This window comes from Schistocerca cancellata, chromosome 3 (assembly GCF_023864275.1).
Source record: "Schistocerca cancellata isolate TAMUIC-IGC-003103 chromosome 3, iqSchCanc2.1, whole genome shotgun sequence".
Taxonomy (NCBI): domain Eukaryota; kingdom Metazoa; phylum Arthropoda; class Insecta; order Orthoptera; family Acrididae; genus Schistocerca; species Schistocerca cancellata.
The window spans coordinates 512,791,086-512,814,578 of NC_064628.1; the positions used below are offsets into that span (position 1 = coordinate 512,791,086).

General features: G+C 38.2%; 1 protein-coding gene across 1 annotated transcript in view; it reads right to left on the minus strand.

Annotated features, from left to right (window-relative positions):
* The window catches only part of LOC126176762 (uncharacterized), a 212,106-nt gene that overhangs the window by 164,596 nt on the left and 24,017 nt on the right, over positions 1–23,493 (minus strand). The window lies entirely within an intron of this gene.

Here is a 23,493-nt window from a genome sequence, read left to right on the forward strand (position 1 = left end):
AAATATCACCAAATATGATTTTCCATTTGACAAGTTGATCCTCACTAATGCATTAAAAAAGAGACTAGATGAAAGATACAGTGGGGGTTGTTATATGGAGCAGATGCAACTATTAAATAACTTTTAAAATGTTGGAATGCCTGTAGGCTTCTGTCTCATGATCTTCAGCCAATGTTGCTTAATGATTTTTCTGATGTTTTGGGAGTACAAGTGACACATTGGCAAAGGTTCACACTCCATTGCTGGTGGTGGAATGTGGATATAAATTGGATTGAGACTTAGAGAGAAAAACTAGGCAAAACTTTCCTTTTGGGAGTGCAACATGGTAAATGCGAGCTTTTACAGAAATAAAATTTTCTTTATTGTTTATTATTAATGTGAAAATGCCTTTTGGCCTAAGATCAAATAATACTTACACATAGTACTTCTCATTGTGTTTCTATTAATTTATTTGAGACGAATACTAACAATTAAAACTGCATTGTATATTAAACCAATAGTTAATTTTCTTGTAAATATTCTGGTCAAAATGTTAAATGCAACAAACAATTAAACTTTAAAAATATGGAATTCTATATGCTCTGACTTTTAAGCTTTCTTAAATAAAATTTTCACATTGAATGTTTTCAAAAAGTTTATCGAAATAGTGTTGTAATATTTATTCATCAGAAGTAACAGGAATAATTTTCATGGATATCTGTTCATTTATGTCCATATTCATCCCTTTTTTAATCTTGTAAACTAATGTAAATGTAAGGTGAAAAACTGTTTTCTTTAGAAGAATCATAGTGGCAAACTTTTTCATCAATATTTTTTTTTTAAAGAAATATGAGATGAATAATTTTTATAGCAATAACATGCTCCATAGTTTCACAGAAACACATGCACATTCTATGCATGGTATCCTGTGAGGAGGGGGGGGGGAGTATTGTAAAGTACCAAGATTTGGGTCAGTATGGCAAAATATAAATATAAAGTTTCATATTGTTTGACACCATCTAAGTTTAATGATGTATGGTACATGTTATCTGATGCAGCAAACAATATATGTTAACTTTTATGTGAATAATATTTTTATTTACAATTTATTATTATAGGTGATAAGTAAAATGAACATTAAATTTATGAAGTTGTTTAGAACAGCTACGAGAAAATAAGAGTCAACACTAGCAGAAAACTTAAGTAAATGAGAGGAAACGGTAAGAGACTGTGACAGAAACCCAAACTGATCTTAAATTAAGCAAACAGAAAAGCAGTTAGTATTTGAAATTGTAGGCTAACAAAAGAGGTCAGATAAGGTATGGTTCAATCAGGTGTTGTTGTTGTTGTTGTTGTTGTTGTGGTCTTCAGTCCTGAGACTGGTTTGATGCAGCTCTCCATGCTACTCTATCCTGTGCAAGCTTCTTCATCTCCCAGTACCTACTGCAACCTACATCCTTCTGAATCTCCTTAGTGTATTCATCTCTTGGTCTCCCTCTACGATTTTTACCCTCCAAATTTTTCTTTTGTTTCCTTTACTGCTTGCTCAATATACAGATTGAATAACATTGGGGAGAGGCTACAACCCTGTCTTACTCCCTTCCCAACAACTGCTTCCCTTTCATGTCCCTCGACTCTTATAACTGCCATCTGGTTTCTGTACAAATTATAAATAGCCTTTCGCTCCCTGTGTTTTACTCCTGCCACCTTTAGAATTTGAAAGAGAGTATTCCAGTCAACATTGTCAAAAGCTTTCTCTAAGTCTACAAATGCTAGAAATGTAGGTTTGCCTTTCCTTAATCTTTCTTCTAAGATAATTCGTAATGTCAGTATTGCCTCACGTGTTCCAGTATTTCTACGGAATCCAAACTGATCTTCCCCGAGGTCGGCTTCTACTAGTTTTTCCATTCGTCTGTAAAGAATTTGTGTTAGTATTTTGCAGCTGTGGCTTATTAAACTGATTGTTCGGTAATTTTCACATCTGTCAACACCTGCTTTCTTTGGGATTGGAATTATTATATTCTTCTTGAAGTCTGAGGGTATTTCGCCTGTTTCATACATCTTGCTCACCAGATGGTAGAGTTTTGTCAGGACTGGCTCTCCCAAGGCCGTCAGTAGTTCCAATGGAATGTTGTCTACTCCGGGGGCCTTGTTTCAACTCAGGTCTTTCAGTGCTCTGTCAAAATCTTCATGCAGTATCGTATCTCCCATTTCATCTTCAACTACATCCTCAACCATTTCCATAATATTGTTCTCAAGTACATCGCCCTTGTATAGACCCCCTATATACTCCTTCCACCTTCCTGCTTTCCCTTCTTTGCTTAGAACTGGGTTTCCATCTGAGCTCTTGATGTTCTACATCCTTACATTTGTCCACTAGCCATCCCTGCTTAGCCATTTTGCACTTCCTGTTGATCTCATTTTTGAGACATTTGTATTCCTTTTTGCCTGCTTCATTTACTGCATTTTTATATTTTCTCCTTTCATCAATTAAATTCAATATTTCTTCTGTTACCCAAGGATTTCTTCTAGCCCTCGTGTTTTTACCTACTTGATCCTCTGCTACCTTCACTACTTCATCCCTCAAAGCTACCCATTCATCTTCTACTGTATTTCTTTCCCCCATTCCTGTCAATTGTTCCCTTATGCTCTCCCTGAAACTCTGTACAACCTCTGGTTCTTTCAGTTTATCCAGGTCCCATCTCCTTAAATTCCCACCTTTTTGCAGTTTCTTCAGTTTTAATCTACAGGTCATAACCAATAGATTGTGGTCAGAGTCCACATCTGACCCTGGAAATGTCTTACAATTTAAAACCTGGTTCCTAAATCTCTGTCTTACCATTATATAATCTATCTGATACCTTTTAGTATCTCCAGGCTTCTTCCATGTATACAACCTTCTTTCATGATTCTTAAACCAAGTGTTAGCTATGATTAAGTTGTGCTCTGTGCAAAATTCTACTAGGCGGCTTCCTCTTTCATTTCTTAGCCCCAATCCATATTCACCTACTACGTTTTCTTCTCTCCCTTCTCCTACTACCAAATTCCAGTCACCCATGACTATTAAATTTTCGTCACCCTTAACTATCTGAATAATCAAGTGTGCCAGCAAGAAATTGGGGAGAGAAGGCAGGCTGGGAAGAGCTGGCTAGAAAATATGAGAAATCAGAAGTTAAAAGACAGCTATATCAGAATAAGGAAGGAAACAGCAACTATACTAAGGCAGGAGGAACAGAAATATTACAAGGAGCTAATAAAAGAAGAGGAAGAGGACTGTCTCCATCACAGGACAAGACAAATGTAACAAAAAGTACAGAAAATAACACAGATATATAAGGAAAAAGAAACATCTGTTAAAAACAACAGAGGAAAATCCTTAATGACACTGAAGCAGAATGGCTATGGGCAGAGTACATCGTAAAACTACTGAATTGTGATGACCCCATTGAGTCTCTTCCATGTGAGGTGCCAAACACTGTATACAGCAAAGTAGGAACTCCCAATAAAGAATAAATACAACAAATAAGCAAAAACCTAAGAAAACATTAAGACTTTCAGTGAATATCAAATTGCAGGAGAGCTAATGTAGAATGGAGAACTGTTACTGGCTAAAATAATTACAAAACTGAATGTTTGGATGTATGAGAGATCACTTGATGACTGGAAAACGGCAATAACTGCCCTATATTAAAAAATAATGACCCCCAATATGTGATAATTATAGAGGGGTTGCACTCCTTAATATAAGTTACAAAATTCTGTCACAGTGTCCACTGAGGACAATGATTGCGATTGGGGAAAGAATTATAGGGGACTGTCACTATGGTTTCAGAAGGTATAGATCTACTACAGACCACCTTTCTACACTCACTCAGAAAGGTAACCGAGAAAGGTTGGGAATGTAATGTTGACATTCACATGTATTTTTTTTGTAAATTTCAAAAACGATTATGATAGCCTCCATAGGGACACAATCACCAACATCTTGAATGAGTTTCAGTTTCCACAAAATTCAATAAATCTCATACAGGTGCATTTAGAGGAAACCTACTGCAAAGTAAAGATCACTACAGGAATATCAGAGCATTTGGAAATCAGAACTGGTCTCAAGACAAGTTCAATTTGAATTTAGATAAGATAGAAACAGAACAACAAAAATTAAATCAACTTGGAATAAAATGGGTTATATCAGAATAAACTGTCTTGCACATAATGATGATGTTATTCTAATAAATGGCAGATGGCTTGCAGCTCATGTCAAGTTTTTACAGAAATATTTCAAAGAAAGCAGGGCTACAAATTAATGAGGAGAAAATTGAATACATGGTCATGAGCACGGCACCCAATGATCAAACACCACTGATTGTTGATGGATTTGCTTCTAAAAGAGCAGAGGTATTTAAATATTTGGGAAATGTTTTTAGTGAATAGAACAGAATAGAAATTGAGATTAAGGCAAAGATCACAGTGGCAAATGGATCATATTTTGGCTTATGGGACATGTTATGCAGCAGAGCATTTTGAGAAGTTTTAAAATCAGACTACACCAGAGTATAATTCTCATGGCAGCTCTATATAGCTCATATATTATTTATATTAAGGAACATAGATGAACAAAAACTGCTAGTCTCTGAGAGAAAGATATTAAAGAAAATATCTGGCTGCAAGAAGGACAACTAGTAACGGGAATGGAGGATATTAAAAAACCAGGAATTGGTAGACCTATACCTACAAGCTGATATTGTCCGAAGGGTGAAACAAACAAGATTGATGTGGGCTGGACACGTAATTAGGATGGAAGAGAAAAAACTACAACAATTAGCATTCTCAGGATACGTGGAAGGCAGAACGAGCCAAGGATGGCCACAGACAAGATGAAGGCTGTCAACAGGGATATCAAGGCGATGGGCCTGAGAAGAGCACAGTGGACAACGAAAGCGAGGAACAGAAATGATTGGTGGAGAAATGTAGAGAACACATATGGTCTCCCGGGCCAAAGTGACAATTAAGAAGAAGAATAATTTATTATTAACATGAACAAGCATTTCAGCCAGAAGCTTAAATAATACTTAAACATAGTATTACTCAAGTTTAGTCATTCTATTAATTTACCAAGGCAAATATCAATAATCAAAACTGTATTGTATATTAAATTAATAATCAATTTTATTTCAAACATGCTGGTCAAAATATAAGTTGCAACATGCTATCACACAAATTTTAAAAACATTGTTTAATTGAATAGGTAAAAAATCTACTCATCAAGTGGCGACAGAACACACACATAAAAGACTGTTGTGATTGGCAAGCTTTCAGAGTCAGTGGCTCCTTCTTCAGGCAGAAGGGTTGAAGGGGAAGGAAGAAGGGTGAAGGAAAAGAACTGGAGAGGTCTAGGAAAAGGCATAGATTTTGGGATAGTCACCTAGAACAGTGGGTCAGGGGAGACTAACCATATGGGATGAGAAGGGAAGACTGATTGTTGGGGATTGCATCGGATGAGATTTGAAAACCTGAGAGATTAAAGGTGGAAGACAAGGTAATACACAACACGGAGATTACTACTAAAACATCATGCACAAGTTAATAAGAGTGAAAAGCTAAGTGTATTATATGTAACAGAGGCAAGAGGGGGGCAGTGAAAATTAGACAGGAAAGACAATGAAAGATGTAGGAAACTAAAACAGAGTGATGCAAAGAGTAGTTACAGTGAAGAAAAACTGAGACGGAAGAAATTAACATAAACTAAGGCCAGGTGGATGGGGAGAACCTAGGACATGTTGTAGTGCTAGTTCCCACATGCAGAGTTCTGAGAAATTGGAGTCTGGAGGAAGAATCCAGATGGCGCTTGTGGTGAAACATGTGCCTGGTATATGACATGTGTCATTTCGCAGGTGTACCACCTATTATGTAAACACTGTTCAGCCTTCTATATTGGCATGACTACCACCAAATTATCAGTTAGGATGAATGGGCATAGGCAGAGGGTGTATACTAGCAAATCGCAGAATCCTGTTGCAGAGCATGCTCTACAACATGACATTCATGGCCTCAGTGCCTGTTTCCCTAAACGCAACATCTGGATTCCTCCTCCAGACACCAGTTTCTCGGAACTCTGCAGGTGGGAACTAGCACTACAACATGTCCATGGTTCTCACCACCTGCCTGACCTTAATTTATGTTAATTTCTCCCATCTCAGATTTTCTTCGCTGTAACAATTCTTTGCTTTACTCTGTTGTAGTTTTCTACATCTTTCATTGTCTTTCCTGTGTATTTTTCACTGCCCCCCCCCCCCTCCTACCTCTGTTACATACAATGCACTTAGCTTTTCACTCTTATTAACTTGTGCATGATGTTTTAGTAGTAATCTCTGTCTTGTATCTTACCCTGTCTTCCACTTTTAAGCTCTCAGGTTTCCAAATCTCATCCAATGCAGTCCCCAACAATCAGTCTCTCCTTCTCATCTTGTACTGTGAGTTTCCCCTCACCCATGTTTTTGGGTGACTTTCTTGAAATCTACCCCTTTTCCTAGACCTCTCCAATCCTTTTCCTTCACCCTTCTTCCTTCCCATTCAACACTTCTGCCTGAAGAAGGAGCTGCTGCCTCTGAAAGCTTGCCAGTCACAACAGTCTTTTATGTGTGTGTTCTGCTTGGTGAGTAGATTTTTTACCTACCCAGTTAAATAATTTTATCAATAATTGATTGTTTTCATTGTTAAATTTTACAAACATGGAATTTAAACATTCATATAAGGAAATTATTTATTCAAGAGTAAATTTTGACTATGCTGACTACAACTATTTACTTTGTCATTAAAAATTAATTACTTATGACTACACAAAGGGAAGCCAAAAAATAAACATGTCATGTTATGTACATTCCATTCTAAACCAACAAAGTTAAAACAATTAATTGTCACATACCACACTGAAATTTCCTGTCATCTGCTTCCCAATAAACATTTTATTTTATTAAAAAACGCATTTGTTGCAAAATAGTCAACTTTTAATATTCAAACATTCTGGTATGTAACAGCACATTTTATATAGTTGTAAAAATGGTGTGTCAGGTACAGTCTCTTCTACATAGTCCTTCTTCTGAGTTCTTTGTACATAAGTCTTTACAGGCAGATTTTTGTCTGACTACTATGTTGATGTCATTGTTCACATAAACCTTTTTTATATCATAATGTAATGCATCAGTATTTATTGTTTAAAAACTCTGAAGCACCAATACAAGTGTTCATCTGTCTTGTTGCAATGTGTGAGTTTATGATAGAGGCCTGATATAAGCATGAAGAACAGTAAATCATGAGAATAGAACAACCAATTTTTTCATTCATTATGTTAAAAAACCTGGTACCCTTGCACAACAAAGCCTTTCTACAGCAACTGTAAAGATGAATATTAAATTTCTTTTTATATTCTTCTTTGAGCACTTGCTTTCTCAATGAAAATATCATGAACCCACTAGTTTTGACTTGCTAGAAACGCACTGCAACAACAGAGATTCAGACAATGTTTAATTTTCATGAATGATTTCTTTTTATGTTTTAAATATAGAGAAATTAATGGCTGATAAGAAGTGTGATTGTTTCAAATTGAAGAACTTGGATCTAAAATTAACAAATGGACCACTAATTGTGAAAGATATAAGTGAAGGAAATTTAAAAAGGAAAATGGATAAGTTAAGGTTAGACATAGTGGGAATTAGTTAACTTCAGTGGCAGGAGGAACAGGACTTCTGGTCAGTTGAATACAGGGTTATAAGCACAAAATCAAATAGAGGTAATTCAGGAATGGGTATAATAATGAACAAAAAATAGGAATGCAGGTAAGCTACTATGAACAACATAGTGAATGCATTATTGTAGTCAAGATATACACAAAGCCCACATCCACCATGGCAGTACAAGTTTATATGCTGACTAGCTCCACAGATGAGGAGGAGCCACAGAAAATGTATGCTGTGATAAAAGAAATTATTCAGATAGTGAAGGGACACAAAAATTCAATAGTCATGGGGGTCTGGAATTCTATAGTAGAAAAAGGAAAAGAAGCAAAAGTAGTATGTGAATGTGGATTGGGAGAAAGGAATGAAAGAGGAAGCCACCTGGTAGAATTTTGCACAGAGCATAATTTAGTCACAGCTAACACTTGAGTTAAGAATCATGAAAGAATGTTGTATATGTGGAGGAGACCTGGAGATATTGGAAGATTTCAGATTGATTATATTATGGTAAGACAGAGATTTTAGAACCAGGTTTTAAATTTCCAGGCACAGATGTGGACTCTTACCACAATTTATTGGTTATGAACTGCTGATTAAAACTGAAGAAACTGCAAAAAGACAGGAATTTAAGGAGAGGGGACTTGGATAAACTGAAAGAAGCTTAGGTTATAGGGACTTTCAGAGGGAGCATTAGGTAACAACTGACAAGAACAGGGGAAAGGAATTAGTTAGTTACTTTCATGTTCAATGGATCATTTTGCATGATAAATAATCATAATGCGTCACAAGTCAGTAGAGTAGAAGAAGAATGGTAAGCTCTGAGAGATGAAAAAGTGGAGGCAGCAGAGAATCAAGTAGGTAAAAAGACAAGGGCTAGTAGAAATCAGAAGAGATATTGAATTTAACTGATGAAAGGAGAAAATATAAAAATGCAGTAAATGAAGCAGGCAAAATGGAATACTAATGTCTAATAAATGAAATCAACAGGAAGTGCAAAATGGCTAATCCGGAATAGCTGGAGGACAAATGTAAGGTTGCAGAAGCATATGTCACAAGGGCTAAGATAGATGCTGCCTTCAGGAAAATTAAAAAGACCTTTGGAGAAAAGAGAACCAGCTGTATGAATATCAAGAGCTCATATGGAAAACCAGTCCTAAGCAAAAAAGGGAAAGCAGAAAGGTGGAAGGAGTATACACAGAGTCTATACAAGGGAGGCATACATGAGGGCAATATTATGGAAATGGAAGAATATGTAGATGAAGATGAGAAGGGGTCGTAACACTGTATGAAGGTTTGACGAAGCACTGAAAGACTTAAGTCAAAACAAGGCATGGGGAGTTGACAACATTCCATTAGAGCTACTAATAGCCTTGAGAGAGCCAGCCATGTCAAAACTCTTTCTTCTGGTGATGAAGATGTATGAAACAGGCGAAATACCCACACACTTCAAGAAAAATATAATAATTCCAATTCCAAAGAAAGCAGGTGCTGAAAGGTGTGAAAATTATCGAACTATCAGTTTAATAAGTCACAGCTGCAAAATACTAACGTGAATCCTTTACAGAAGAATGGAAAAACTGGTAGAAGCCAACCTTGGGGAAGATCAGTTTGGATTCTGAAGAAATATAGGAACACATGAGGTGATACTTTCCCTGTGACTTCTCATAGAAGATAGGTTAACAAAAGGCAAACCTATGTTTATACCATTTGTAGACTTAGAGAAAGCTTTTGCAATGTTGACTGGAATACTCTCTTTCAAATTCTTAAGGTGGCATTTGTAAAATACAGGGAGTGAAAGGTTATTTACAATATGTACAGAAACCAGATGGCTTTTACAAGAGTCGAGGGGCACAAAAGGGAAGCAGTGGTTGAGAAGAGAGTGAGGAAGGGTTGTAGCCTATCCCAGATGTTATTCAATCTGTATATTGAGCAAGCAGTTAAGGAAATAAAAGAAAATTTGTAGTAGGAATTTAAGTCAAGGGAGCAGAAATACAAACTTTGAGGTTTGCTGATGGCATTGTAATTCTGTCAGAGACAGCAAAGGACTTGGAAGAGCAACTGAACATAATGGACAGTGTCTTGAAAGGAGGATATGAGATGAATGTCAACAAAAGCAAAATGAGAATAATGGAGTGCAGTCTAGTTAAATCAGGTGGTACTGAGGGAATTAGATTTGGAAATGAAAAACTTAAAGTAGTAGACAAGTTTTGCTACTTGAGATGCAAAATAACTGATGGTGCTCAAAGTAGGGAGGCTATAAAATGCAGACTGGCAATGGCAAGAAAAGTGTTTCTGAATAAGAGAAATTTGTTAACATCAAGTATAGATTTAAGTGTCAGGAAGTCCTTTCTGAAAGTATTTGTATGGAGATTAGCCTTGTACAGAAGTGAAACATAGACAATAAACAGTTTAGACAAGAAGAGAACAGAAGCATTTGAAATGTGGTGCTGCAGAAGAATGCTGAAGATTAGGTGGGTAGATCATGTAATTAATGAGGAGATACTGAATAGAACTGGGGAGAAGAAAAATTTGTGGTACAAACTGACTAGAAATAACAGAACAGTTGGTAGGACACATTCTGAGGCATCAAGGGATCACCAATTTAGTACTGGAGGGAAGTGTGGGGGGTAGTAATTGAAGAGGGAAACCAAGAGATGAATACAGTAAGCAGATTCTGAAGGATGTAGGTTGCAGTAGTTACATGGAGATGAAGAGGCTTCCACAGGATAGAGTAGCATGGAGAGCAGCATCAAACCAGTCTTTGGACTGAAGCCCACAACAACAACAACAACAACAACATAAGTGAAGCACACTATGTGGACAAAAAGCTGGATGCTGTAAACTGTGTCAAATTTCTAGGTGTACTAGTAGACGAAAAGGTGTTGTGGAATAATCTGAAGGCAATCATCCACTAGTTTTTTCCCCTTTGGGTCCATATTTCTAGAATTTTTTTGAAAGATGTCATTTTCCTGTGTGAGGCTATTTTTTTAGTGAAATAAACACTTTTTCTTCATTTGCAATTAGCTTGTTTTGTTATGTAGGGCATTATCAACCACCATCACACAAAAATTATGTTATGTGCTTCCATTTGTCAACGTGTAATCTTTCACCCAAAATTTTGCAGATGTATAACCTAGTGTCTGTAACTGTAAGGTAAATTGGATCATTACATGCTCACAAATGAAATAGGACAGTGTAATTCTCATCTGATGCTGCTTGATAATCCTGAAGTAGGGGGGGGGGGGGGGGGGTGGGGGGTTAGTTAATTGCAAATGAAATTTATTGTTTATTTAAAATAAAAAAGATAGCCCCATGCAGGAAAATGATTTCTTTCAAGAACTTTAACATGGCTGCAGACTCAAAGATAAAAAATATAAGTGGATGATTATCCCAAAAGATGATTTTGTATGCCACAATGTCATTTTAGTAACTGTAATATAGTGATTTAATACTACCCCTCTTAGAACAAAAACTGCCTTGAACAGAAAATTGCTTGATAACCCTCAGAGGGCAATTAGCTAATTGCCAAAGAAATAAAGTGTTCATTCAAAATAAAAAGACAGCCTCATATAAAAAAATGACTTCTTTTTAAGAACTTTGATGTAGCTGCAGATTAAGGTAAGAAAGATAAGTGGATGATTAACTCAAAGATGTGTCCATATGCTTCAATGGCATTTCAGTAATCATAGCATTGTGATTTAATTAGAACAAAAGCAGCCTTGTTCAGAAAATGCCTCCTTCCAAGCAATCACCGCAATGACTAGAAAAGGTCCACAGAAATGAGACAGAGACAAATTAATGTTATGCAGTGCCTGTAGCACTGATTAACTGTGGGGTCCTTATTCAACAATTTGAACTCTTTTTTCAAAGTATTATTTTACTTCCCTGTAATACATCAAGGTAATGTAATAAAATATAAATTCACTCATTTAATGACATAAATGATGCTATGCACTTTACATTGCAGACAGGCACAACGAAAACACACTTGCACATTAGCTTTTGGCTTCGTCAGGAAATGGAACACATATACTTTCATTTACACTATCAAGCACACTCCACATACACATGACCATGATCTTTGGCATCTCAGACTGAATGATTCACTTATCAAGCCTTGTAACAATTAGCCACAGCCTTACTATGTTGGTACTGTGAATGGCTGCAAGTAAACAGACAACACTCATTATATTTCCCTTGGGCGAGTGACTGTTCTGTGTGGTTTAATGATGATGGCATCTTCTTGGGTAAAACATTCTGGAGATAAAATAAATAAAATAATTCCCCAATCAGATCTCTAGGCAGAGACCACCCAGGAGGATGATGTCAGAAAGAAAAACAATTCTAGCATACTACTGTTTGGGAAATGCAATGTTAGATGCTTAATTGTGTAACTCAGAGAAATTAAAAAGAGAAATGGATAGGTTGTGGTTCAATAAAGTGTGTATTAGTGAAGTGGAGTGGCAGGAAGAATAGAACTTTGATTAGGTGACTACAAGTTTATAAACATAATATCAACTCTAGAACAAACAGCTGGATCACAAAGGGAATAAGGGTTTCATGCCAGAAGAAAAGACTACTTCATGAAATATGTAACTCAAAAAATTCCTCACCTGTAGTACGCGCATACTATAAAAAATACTCCAAAATATTAAGAAAAGTAATAAAAGCAGCAAAAATAATGCATAATGATGAAATCATTTATAATTCAGCTAATAAATCAAAGGCTATGTGGAGTGTTATAAAAAAAGAATGTGGAGAATACAGACAACCTTGGAAAAATATAACACTATCACATAAAAATAAAAAAGTAACAAACCCCTTAGAAGTAGCTAACACATTTAACAAGTTTTTCACAGGTGTTGCTGAAAATATGTTACAATCAAACTTTAAGAGCATCCAGGCAAATGAATATAAAATAAGTACATGTAGAGGATCAATGTACATCAGTTCTGTTTCACAAGATGAAGTAGCTAAAGCAATAAAAGGACTAAAAAATTCCAAATCGGCAGGTATTGATGGTATACCTGCAACAATGTTAAAAAAGAGCGCATCAAACCTAATTGAAGTACTCACACATTTATGCGACTGCTCACTTCAGGCAGGCACTTTCCCTGATGTGTTAAAAACATCAAAAGTTATTCCTGTATATAAAAAAGGGGATAAAGACAATGTAAATAACTACAGACCCATCACAATTTCCTCCTGCATCTCTAAAGTACTGGAAAAAGTTATGTATGAGAAACTTATGAAATTTATAAATAAAAACAGCATCCTATGTAATGAACAACATGGATTCAGAAATAAGAGGTCAACGACAACTGCTGTCTATGAGTGCATCAATTCAATCCTAAACCTGATGGACAAAAAACAGGAAACAATAGGAGTCTTTATTGACTTGTCAAAAGCTTTTGACATGGTGGACCATAAAATTCTGCTAAAAAAGCTAGAAAGATATGGTATTCGAGGTCTGTCCAACAAGTGGATCAGTTCCTTCCTGACAAATCGTATGCAGGCAGTGTGCGTCAAGCACACAAATATTGAACTAAAAACTGTATCTAATCACTTATCTGCCTATAAATAAATAAAATGTGGTGTACCCCAAGGATCCGTATTGGGACCCCTTCTGTTTCTTCTGTACATAAATGATCTAAGCTTAAATATTGATGCACACAAATCAATCATATTTGCAGATGACACCACAATTCTACTAAAAGGAGACGACGATGAACAGTTACAGCAGACAGTAAACACGGTAACGAAACAACTTAGCAGCTGGGCACAGAGTAATCAGCTTGTAATAAACAGTAAGAAAACCGTTGCTCTAAAATTCCACAATGTTCCTAACAAGGACATGTTTATCCCATCAGTCTCTATCAATGACGAACCAGTTGGTAACAGTACTGAAACCAAATTCTTAGGACTTTGGCTGCAGAGTAACATCAGATGGAATAAGCATATTGAATGTCTCAATGCAGAACTGAGCAAAACATGTTATCTTCTTTGTTCATTAAAATCATGCTGTAGTGAGAAAACAGTATTGAATGCATATCATGCGTACTTTCATTCTCGTCTTAGATATGGGGTCACCTTCTGGGGAAACTCTAAAATAGCTAATAGCACTTTTAAACTACAAAAAAGGGCCATTAGAATCTTGTTTGGGTGCAAGCCTACAGACTCTTGTAAACCCCTGTTTAAGAAATCTGGTATTCCCCCATTCCGTGTGTATACATTATGGAAACCCTTTTGTTCTTTAAATTAAATGTAATAGGCAAGGACCAGAGGCTACAAAAAAACTGTGATATACATGAGCACTTTACCAGACAAAACAGGAACTTACATATGACTCAAATCAGCACAGCACTGTGCCAATAAGGTACTTTTCACATGGGAGTTAAGCTTTATAACAAACTTCCTGAAAACATAAAAGCTATCACTGAGGTCAATACATTTGGAAAATCTCTAAAGTCATATTTACAGCATCACTGCTTTTATTCCATTGAAGAATATTTAAATTTATGAAATATGTTATATAAATACTTGTGTGTAAAGTGTATTATTGTAAGCTTAAATATGTATGCCTTGAAATTACTTTCAGCCTGTATATTTATAACTTGACTTGTCCAATGTCTTATGCATAAGCTGCTATGTAGACAACAGGACCAATAAAATACAATCTACAATCTACAATCAAGTAGGGGTAATATAGGAGTGCCTCTAATAATGAATAAGAAAATAGTAATTTGAAGGGTACTACAAACAGCGTAGTGAACACAATATCATAACCAAGTGAGACATGAAGCCCACATCCACCATAGTAGTGAAAATTTATATGTCTACCAACACTGCATATGATGAAGAGATTGAAAGAATGTATGATGGTAGTGAGATATTCAAATTGTTAAGGAAGATGAGAATTTAATTGTGATGAATGCTAGATTTCAGTAGTAGAAAAAGCAAGAGAAGGAAAAAGAGTAGCTAAACATGGACTGAGTGGAAAGGAATCAAAGAGGAAGGTACCTGACAGAATTTTACACAGAGCACATTTAATCAATGGGTTAAGAATTATGAAAGAAAGTTATATGTGTAGAAGAGACTCCAGAAGGTTTCATATATATTATATAACAGTCAGACAGAGGTTCTGAAACCAGATTTGAAACTACAGAACATCTCCAGAGGAAAATACGGACTCTGGTGGTAATGTACTGGTTTTGAAATGCAGATTAAAACTGTTGAAATTGCAGATATTACAGATGGAAATTAAGAAGATATTTTGATATGATCACTGGTTTCTGAGATTTTAAAGGGAGAATAAGCCAATAACTGAATGCAGCTGAGCAAAGGAATACAATAGAAGAAAAGTGGGCACCCTCAAGAGATTAAATAGGCAAAAGGAAAAAATACACAAACAGAACAAATGGAGCAGGCAAAAAGGAAAGCAGACATCTGATTCCAGAATGAGATTTTCACTCTGCTGTGGAGTGTGCACTGATATGAAACTTCCTGCCAGATTAAAACAGTGTGCTAGACCGAAACTTGAACTCTGGACCTTTGCGTTTTACGGGCAAGTGCTCTACCATCTGAGCTACCCAAGCACAACTCACGACCCACTCTCACAGCTTCAGTTCTGCCAGTACCTCATCTCCTACCTTCCTTCAAAAGGCAAAGGTCCCGAGTTTGAGTCTTGGTCAGGCACACAGTTTTATTCTGCCAGGAAATTTCATATCAGTGCACATTACGCTACAGAGTGAAAATCTCATTCTGGAAACATCTCCCAGGCTGTGGCTAAGCCATGTCTCCGCAATATCCTTTCTTCCAGGAGTGCTAGTTCTGCAAGGTTTGCACGAGAGCTTCTGTGAAGTTTGGAAAGTATGAGACAAGGTACTGGCAGAACTGAAGTTGTGAGGGTGGATCGTGAGTCATGCTTAGGTAGCTCAGATGGTAGAGCACTTGCCTGCGAAAGGCAAAGGTCCCGAGTTGGAGTCTTGATCCGGCACACAGTTTTTAATCTGTCAGGAAGTTTCAGACATCTGATTGACAGAAAGAAGACAAAATGGCAAACCACAGAATGGCTAGAGGAGAAATGAAAGGCTGCAGAAGTATTCATGACTATGAAAAGGACAAATATTGCCTACAGATAAATTAAAGAAACATTTGGAGAAAAGAGAGAAGCTCGGATGGGACACCAGTACCAGGCAAACAAGGTAAGGCTGAAAGGTGGGAGGAATATACTGAAGACCTATACAAACTGAACAACCATGAAGACAGTGCTATGGAAATGGAATGGAAGCAACAGAAAATGCATGTCAAATGTAAAAGAATCAAAAATCTCGAAGACTGGTGATGTTTACTGAAGCTCAAAACTCAGCAAGACTTCAATGCGAGATGCTTTTAATGGTTACCACAATGAAACTTTTGTCTAAAATGTGGAAGAAAACCCAAAGAGGTTCTGGTCATATGTAGAGTACACCAGTGGCAAGACTTAATCATTACTTTCACTGCATTATAGGAATGGTAATTATACTGATTATTGTGCCATTTCAGCAGAGTTACTAAACACAGTTTTCTGAAATTCCTTCACCAAAGAAGACAAAGTAAATATTCTGAAATTCGAATCAAGAACAACTGCCAACATCAGCAACATAGAAGTAGATATAATGAAACATCTTAAATCACTTAATAAAGGCAAGGGCTCCAGTCCAGGTATTATAGCAGTTAGGTTCCACTCAGAGTGTGCTGATACAGTAGACCCATATTTAACAATGATATACAACCACTCATTCGACAAAAGACTGGGAAGTTGCATAAATCACACCAGAGCAATCCACTGAATTACAGAACACATTACTAAATCAATTTGCAGTAGGATTTTGGAATGTATACTGTATTCAAACATTATGAATTACCTTAAATATAATGATTTATTGACAAATAGCCAATATACAATCAGAAAGTATTGTTCTTGTGAAACACAACCAGATCTTTATTCATATGAAGTAACAAATGCTATCAACAGGGGGATCTCAGATTGATTCTGTATTTTTATATTTCCAGAAGGCTTTTTACGTTATTACTCACAAGTGACTTCCGATCAAATTGCTTGTCTATGTAGTATTGTCTCATTGTGTGATTGGAGTTCTGATAACTTATCAGAAAGGTCACAGTTCATAATAACTGGTGGAAAGTCATCAAGTAAAACAGAAGTGATATCTGGTGCTCCCCAGGGAAGTGTTGTAGGCCCTTTTGCTGTTCCTGATCTATATAAATTGTTACAGCATAAAGTCAAGTGCTGACACACCAGTTGGGAATGAGAGAACAGAGAAGGGTGTGAGAAGAAGTTAGCCAATCACACACTGGCTGGACCACCCTCCAGGATGACAGCGCGACAGCAGTGGCCCCTAGGTGAAAAGGACATAAGCGCCACACCCAGCTGATCGCAACACAGTTGAAGAGCAGCTTCAAGATTAGGCATTTGTATAGCAACAACTACTCTATTCACTTCTATGTAACATGAACTTAAGACTGTTTATACTGAAGAACATTGCTTATTTTGCATATCGCCCTTTGCCTGAAACGCATCTGTGAAATCCAAGTTAAGTATCTGTAAATTTCATTTTGTAATATAACTCACTAATACGATTTGTTTGAATGTTGTCTAGATATCTGAGAAAGTAGGTTTCCTAGATGCCCCATATTCATGATTAGGCTGGATTTAACAGTTGGTGATGAGAAGCTTGAATGAACCCATAGCAACAACCTCTTAACCACCCACCATAGAGTCTCTGTTTTTTGTCATGCGCTTTTGTGTTTTGATGGTGCCTTAATTCTATTTTGTCTTTTCATTGCACTTACATGTTTTAACAGAGTCTCTTGTAGTGTTTGTGCTAATCAGCATTTTTAGGTAGGTGTTGCAAAAATTTTCTTTGCTTGTGTGCTTATTTTTATAGCATGCATTGTCTGTTTATCACATTTGCCTCTACCACAATGACCAACTCATCTCTCCCACTCTCTGCTCAGGTGCTTCAACTGCGTGCCATAGATGCAATGCAGCCAATACAGATGTTTCAGTTGCAGGCTACTAAACATGGCACAGCAGCTCCTGGCGAATCAAGCCGCTAATATGGTGCAACAGGCAACAACTGTAACTCCAAGTGCTATACCACCTTTATGCCACTTTAATGAAAAAGATGAGGAATGGCTCAAGTGGTTGCAACAGTTTGAAGCCCACAAAATTGCTCACAACATACCAGGTACTATGTAACTACTTACTTTTTGTCAATGGTATCAAGTGCAGTGTTTTGCCTCATTCAGAAATTGTTCCCTAACGCCACTCTGAGTGAACTTTCCTATGATCAGGATTCTCTGACTAACTATTACGACCAACAAGTGAATGTGGTGGCAGCTAGGTACCAATCCTGTTGTTGTAAGAAAACGCCAGAACAAACTTATCGCAAGTGGGTAACAGATTTGTAGGGTATGATGAGGAAATGCAAACTCAGATGTGCTTGTGGTGCATTATATTTCGATGTTATGTCACATGATGCAATTGTGAACAATGTAACTGGTGTCAAACTTAGAGAACAAATTCTGAAACAGTGAGATCCATCATTTCAACATGTAGTGCAAATACTAGATGGGTACGATTCAGATTCTGTGTCGGCCGATACATTTGAGCAGCCATCAGTTTGTCAGGTCCCTTGCTTACAACCGCCAAGTAGGTAGCAACAGCCCACACATGCCACACTGCATGAACAGTTTTATACATAGATGGACAGAATTAAGTCATGCCCTCAGCACTATTCAGGGCACAAACACCAAGACTCCCTTACTTACAAGCACAGTGTTACACTTGTGGCAACAAAGGTCATGTACAATCAGTATGTTTGCAACAGAACAAACATAAGAATCCTGCCCATTCACAAAAATCTAATCACAAAGCCCATGTAATCAGTGGAATGTATTTAAAGACTGCTGTAGGCATTAGCATGAACTGCCCAAAAATTGCAAAGATGGGCTTTGTTGTTTTTTCGATACCAGTACAAGATTTTGTATCATCCGACAGTTCAACATGGTAATGCAGACATACTTTCATGCCTTCCAATTCGCCCTGATATGAACTTTGACGCTGCACCTTGTTGTCACATTGATACTCATAATTCTGAATTGCTTCCTCTGAACTATAGGAAAATTGCACAGGCCATGGAAGCTGATTCAGATTTGAACATTTTGATAAAATACATTTACACATCTTGGCCTCACTCATTGCATACTATAAAGAACTCAGTAGTGCATCGATACTTTGCGCATTGGCACAGCTTCGCTGTACAGCAAGGTGTGATTCTTGTTCAAAATGACAGTGGACAGTCATCCCCAAAGCTTTTCAAAGAGAAGTGTTGCAGTTACTTCATCAAGGACACTGGGGGATTGTTCGTACGAAACAGTTAGCACAACGAGACAGTACTTGGCACGGTATGGACACTCAAATAGAACAGATGACATTACAGTGTCATGCATGTATGGAAAATCAATCTGCCCCATCACAAAAATTCTCAGCTTGGCCTAAGTCACAATCACCATGACAACGCGTGCACATAGACTTTGCGGGATCTTTTTGGAAGAGTGTGGTAGACCCTTCCAGCAGGTTTCCTTTTGCTGTGCCAGTGAACTCGAGGACATCACATAGCACAATTCAAGCATTGTCCTCTATTTTTTGCCTTCAAGGTTTGCCTGAAATCATTGTGTCAGACAAAGGCCCTCAGTTCAGTTACATGAATTTGAAACATTCTGTGAATGCACTGGCTTACAGCATCTAACTAGTGCACTGTTCCATTCACAATCAAACAGTGAAACGAAACATTTTGGCAGAATCTTCAAGCAGCAGATGGCCAAACTTTGCATTGCACACACCAGGGATCAAGCATTGCAACTGTTTCTTGCCTCCTATCATTCACATCCACGAGATGGACCATCGCCGGCAGAATTGGTTCACGGCCACCGCCACCGGACACTGCTTATCTACTCCACCCTCCTCAGTATCCGACGCCCCAGGAAGGCCATAAGTATCGCTCACACCACATGATATTGTGTTTTTTAGGGTTTTTAGTGGTAGAAAACAGTGGGCGTGAGGCAAGATCATTCGTCGGCTTGGAGCATGCGTATATCTCATTTCAGGCCCAGACGGATTGCAGCACCACCATCACAATCAAATTCGCCACTTTCATGTGCATGTTGATCCTTCTGTATCTCTTCCCACAGATTCATGGATCCCAGGGACAGCGTGGCCACAGCAGTCACCAGAGGGTGTCATCAAGACACCGCAGGATGACCCCATGGAGACGGAGCATTCGTCTCCTCTACCTCCTCTCTTTCTATCGGTGGATCAGGACCTGCCCACACAGCAGCAGCCGATGCCTTCTACATCTTGTTATAGACTTCAGAAGTTGGAAGAGTACACTTCTGGGTATTTTCTGGGGGACATTTCCTCCAGAGTAAAGTTTTATTTGACAGTTATGAAAGATGCCTGATAAATTGGCAGAAGAGGCCAGACCAGCTGTATTCCTTCCATACTGTGGAGCAACTATTAGCAAGATAGGGCATTTTCTGAAGAGACATGGTCTGAGACCAGTGTTGTGGCTCATCTCCAAGATTTCATGTAACCCCACTCATCCACCTTAACATTCTCATTTCTGCAACTTCCATCTTTTTCTCTTGGGCTTTTGTAATTGGCCAAGTTTCTGCACTATACAGCATCTCAGGCCTCACCACAGACTTGTAAAGCTTTCTGCAGTTAACCTTCTTATCACACAGCACTCTGCTCAGTTTCCTCCAGTTCACCCATCCACTATTTATCCTGTGCTGTATTTCAGCCTCCAGTCCTCCATGACTTTGCATGTAAGAGCCATTTAAATTTCTTGACCAGTGTCAGTTGTTCTCCTTGTAGGTTAATATATAGATATTTGGCATCCTTTGTACACATATACCCTTGTTTTCACCCTGGTAATTCTCATTCTCCTTTCCTCTAGAGCTTTTCTCCACTGTTCAAGCTTGTCTTGAAGTAACTCTTGAGTGGGCAAACATCATACTCCAAGATGCCTCTTTCTTCACATCTTTGACTAGTACATCCATGACAAGGTCAAAGAGATATGGGCCGAGGGCAGATCCCTGATGTAGTCCTACTCTCACTGGAAATGCCTTTGTTCCTGAATTGTGACATTGCACCTTCATACATGTCTTCTACCACTATGATATATTTTTCTGGCAGGCATTTACTTCTCAGACATCTCCATATCTCTACCCTCAGCACTCTCTCAAGAACGATAAAGGCCATATGCAGTTCGGCTTGTACTTCTTTGTGCCTTGCCATCAGTTGCCTTAGTGCAAATATTGCATCAGTTGTTCCTTTTCCTGGCATAAACCCAAACTGTGCTTCACATTCTTCAGTTTCTAGCCGCAACCTCTTCTCAATTATCCTTTTCCTGATCTTAATTGTGTGAGACATCAGTTTTATCCTTCTATAATTGCCACAACTTTGGATATCCCCTTTTCCCTTATACAGGGTGTTACAAAAAGGTACGGCCAAACTTTCAGGAAACTTTCCTCTCACACAAATAAAGAAAAGATGTTATGTGGACATGTGTCCAGAAACGCTTAATTTCCATGTAAGAGCTCATTTTAGTTTCGTCAGTACGTACTGTACTTCCTCGATTCACCACCAGTTGGCCCAATTGAAGGAAGGTAATTTTGACTTCAGTGCTTGTGTTGACATGCAACTCATTGCTCTACAGTACTAGCATCAAGCACATCAATATGTAGCATCAACAGGTTAGTGTTCATCACGAACGTGGTTTTGCAGTCAGTGCAATGTTTACAAATGCAGAGTTGGCAGATGCCCATTTGATGTATGGATTAGCACGGGGCAATAGCCGTGGCGTGGTATGTTTGTATCGAGACAGATTTCCAGAACAAAGGTGTCCCGACAGGGAGACGTTCGAAGCAATTGATTGGCGTCTTAGGGAGCACGGAACATTTCAGCCTATGCCTTGCAACTGGGGAAGACCTAGAACGATGAGGTCACCTGCAATGGATGAGGCAATTCTTTGTGCAGTTGATGATAACTCTAATGTCAGCGTCAGAGAAGTTGCTGCTGTACAAGGTAACGTTGACCACGTCACTGTATGGAGAGTGCTACAGGAGAACCAGTTGTTTCCGTACCGCGTACAGCGTATGCAGGCACTATCAGCAGCTGATTGGTCTCCACGGGTACACTTCTGCGAATGGTTCATCCAACAATGTGTCAATCCTCATTACAGTGCAAATGTTCTCTTTACAGATGAGGCTTCATTCCAACGTGATCAAATTGTAAATTTTCACAATCAACATGTGTGGGCTGACGAGACTCTGCACGCAATTGTGCAATCACGTCATCAACACAGATTTTCTGTGAACGTTTGGGCAGGCATTGTTGGTGATGTCTTGATTGGGCCCCATGTTCTTCCACCTACGCTCAATGGAGCATGTTATCATGATTTCATACGGGATATCCTACCTGTGCTGCTAGAACATGTGCCTTTACAAGTACGACACAACATGTGGTTCATGCACGACGGAGCTCCTGCACACTTCATTCGAAGTGTTCGTACGCTTCTCAACAACAGATTGGGTGACCGATGGATTAGTAGAGGTGCACCAATTCCATGGCCTCCATGCTCTCCTGACCTCAACCCTCTTGACTTTCATTTATGGGGGCATTTGAAAGCTCTTGTCTACGCAACCCCGGTACCAAATGTAGAGACTCTTCGTGCTTGTACTGTGGACAGCTGTGATACAATATGCCATTCTCCAGGGCTGCATCAGCGCATCAGGAATTCCATGCGACGGAGGGTGGATGCATGTATCCTCGCTAATGGAGGACATTTTGAACATTTCCTGTAATAAAGTGTTTGAAGTCACGCTGGTATGTTCTGTTGCTGTGTGTTTCCATTCAATGATTAATGTGAGTTGAAGAGAAGTAATAAAATGAGCTCTAACATGGAAAGTAAGCATTTCCGGACACATGTCCACATAACATATTTTCTTTCTTTGTGTGTGAGGAATGTTTCCTGAAAGTTTGGCCGTACCTTTTTGTAACACCCTGTATATGGGAACCAGTATACTGCTCCTCCATGCTGGCAGCATTCTTTCTCCTTTCCAGATCTTCTGCATTACATCCCAGAGAACATCAGTTCCCTGTTCTCCCAGACTTTTCCATGCTTCTATTGGGATTCGGTCTACCCCTAGGGCCTTCTCATTTTTCATTTTCTTCATTGCGTGTTTGACTTCTTCCCTACTTATACTTTGGGCATTAAATAATAGTTTCAAAATTGATGTTCATTTTAACTCAAAAGATAAAATAATGGACAAAAATATATGCCCAAAAATGTTGTGATAAGCATTTTTTTTTATTCCAGGGGATGCCAATGCTCCAGCAAGATGAATTTCTAAGACCAATAATATTCCCATAGAAAAGGAAATGTCACAACTGAAAAAATGCAAGTTCAGTTATAACTAGGGCTAATGTGCAGTGCCTTAGGACAAAACTCGATACATTATCATTGTTTTTTGAGGAAGAGAGACCAGATGTATTACGTGTAAGTGAACACTGGCAAGCCAACACAGAAATAGAATACTAAGGGCACATCAAATATCTGGAAATGACGAATGCATGGTGTAGAGAAACTTCTGTACAGGGTGGTGTATCTATGTATGGAAGCTGCAAGCTCAGTGCCAATAAAATAGAAGTAAGAAA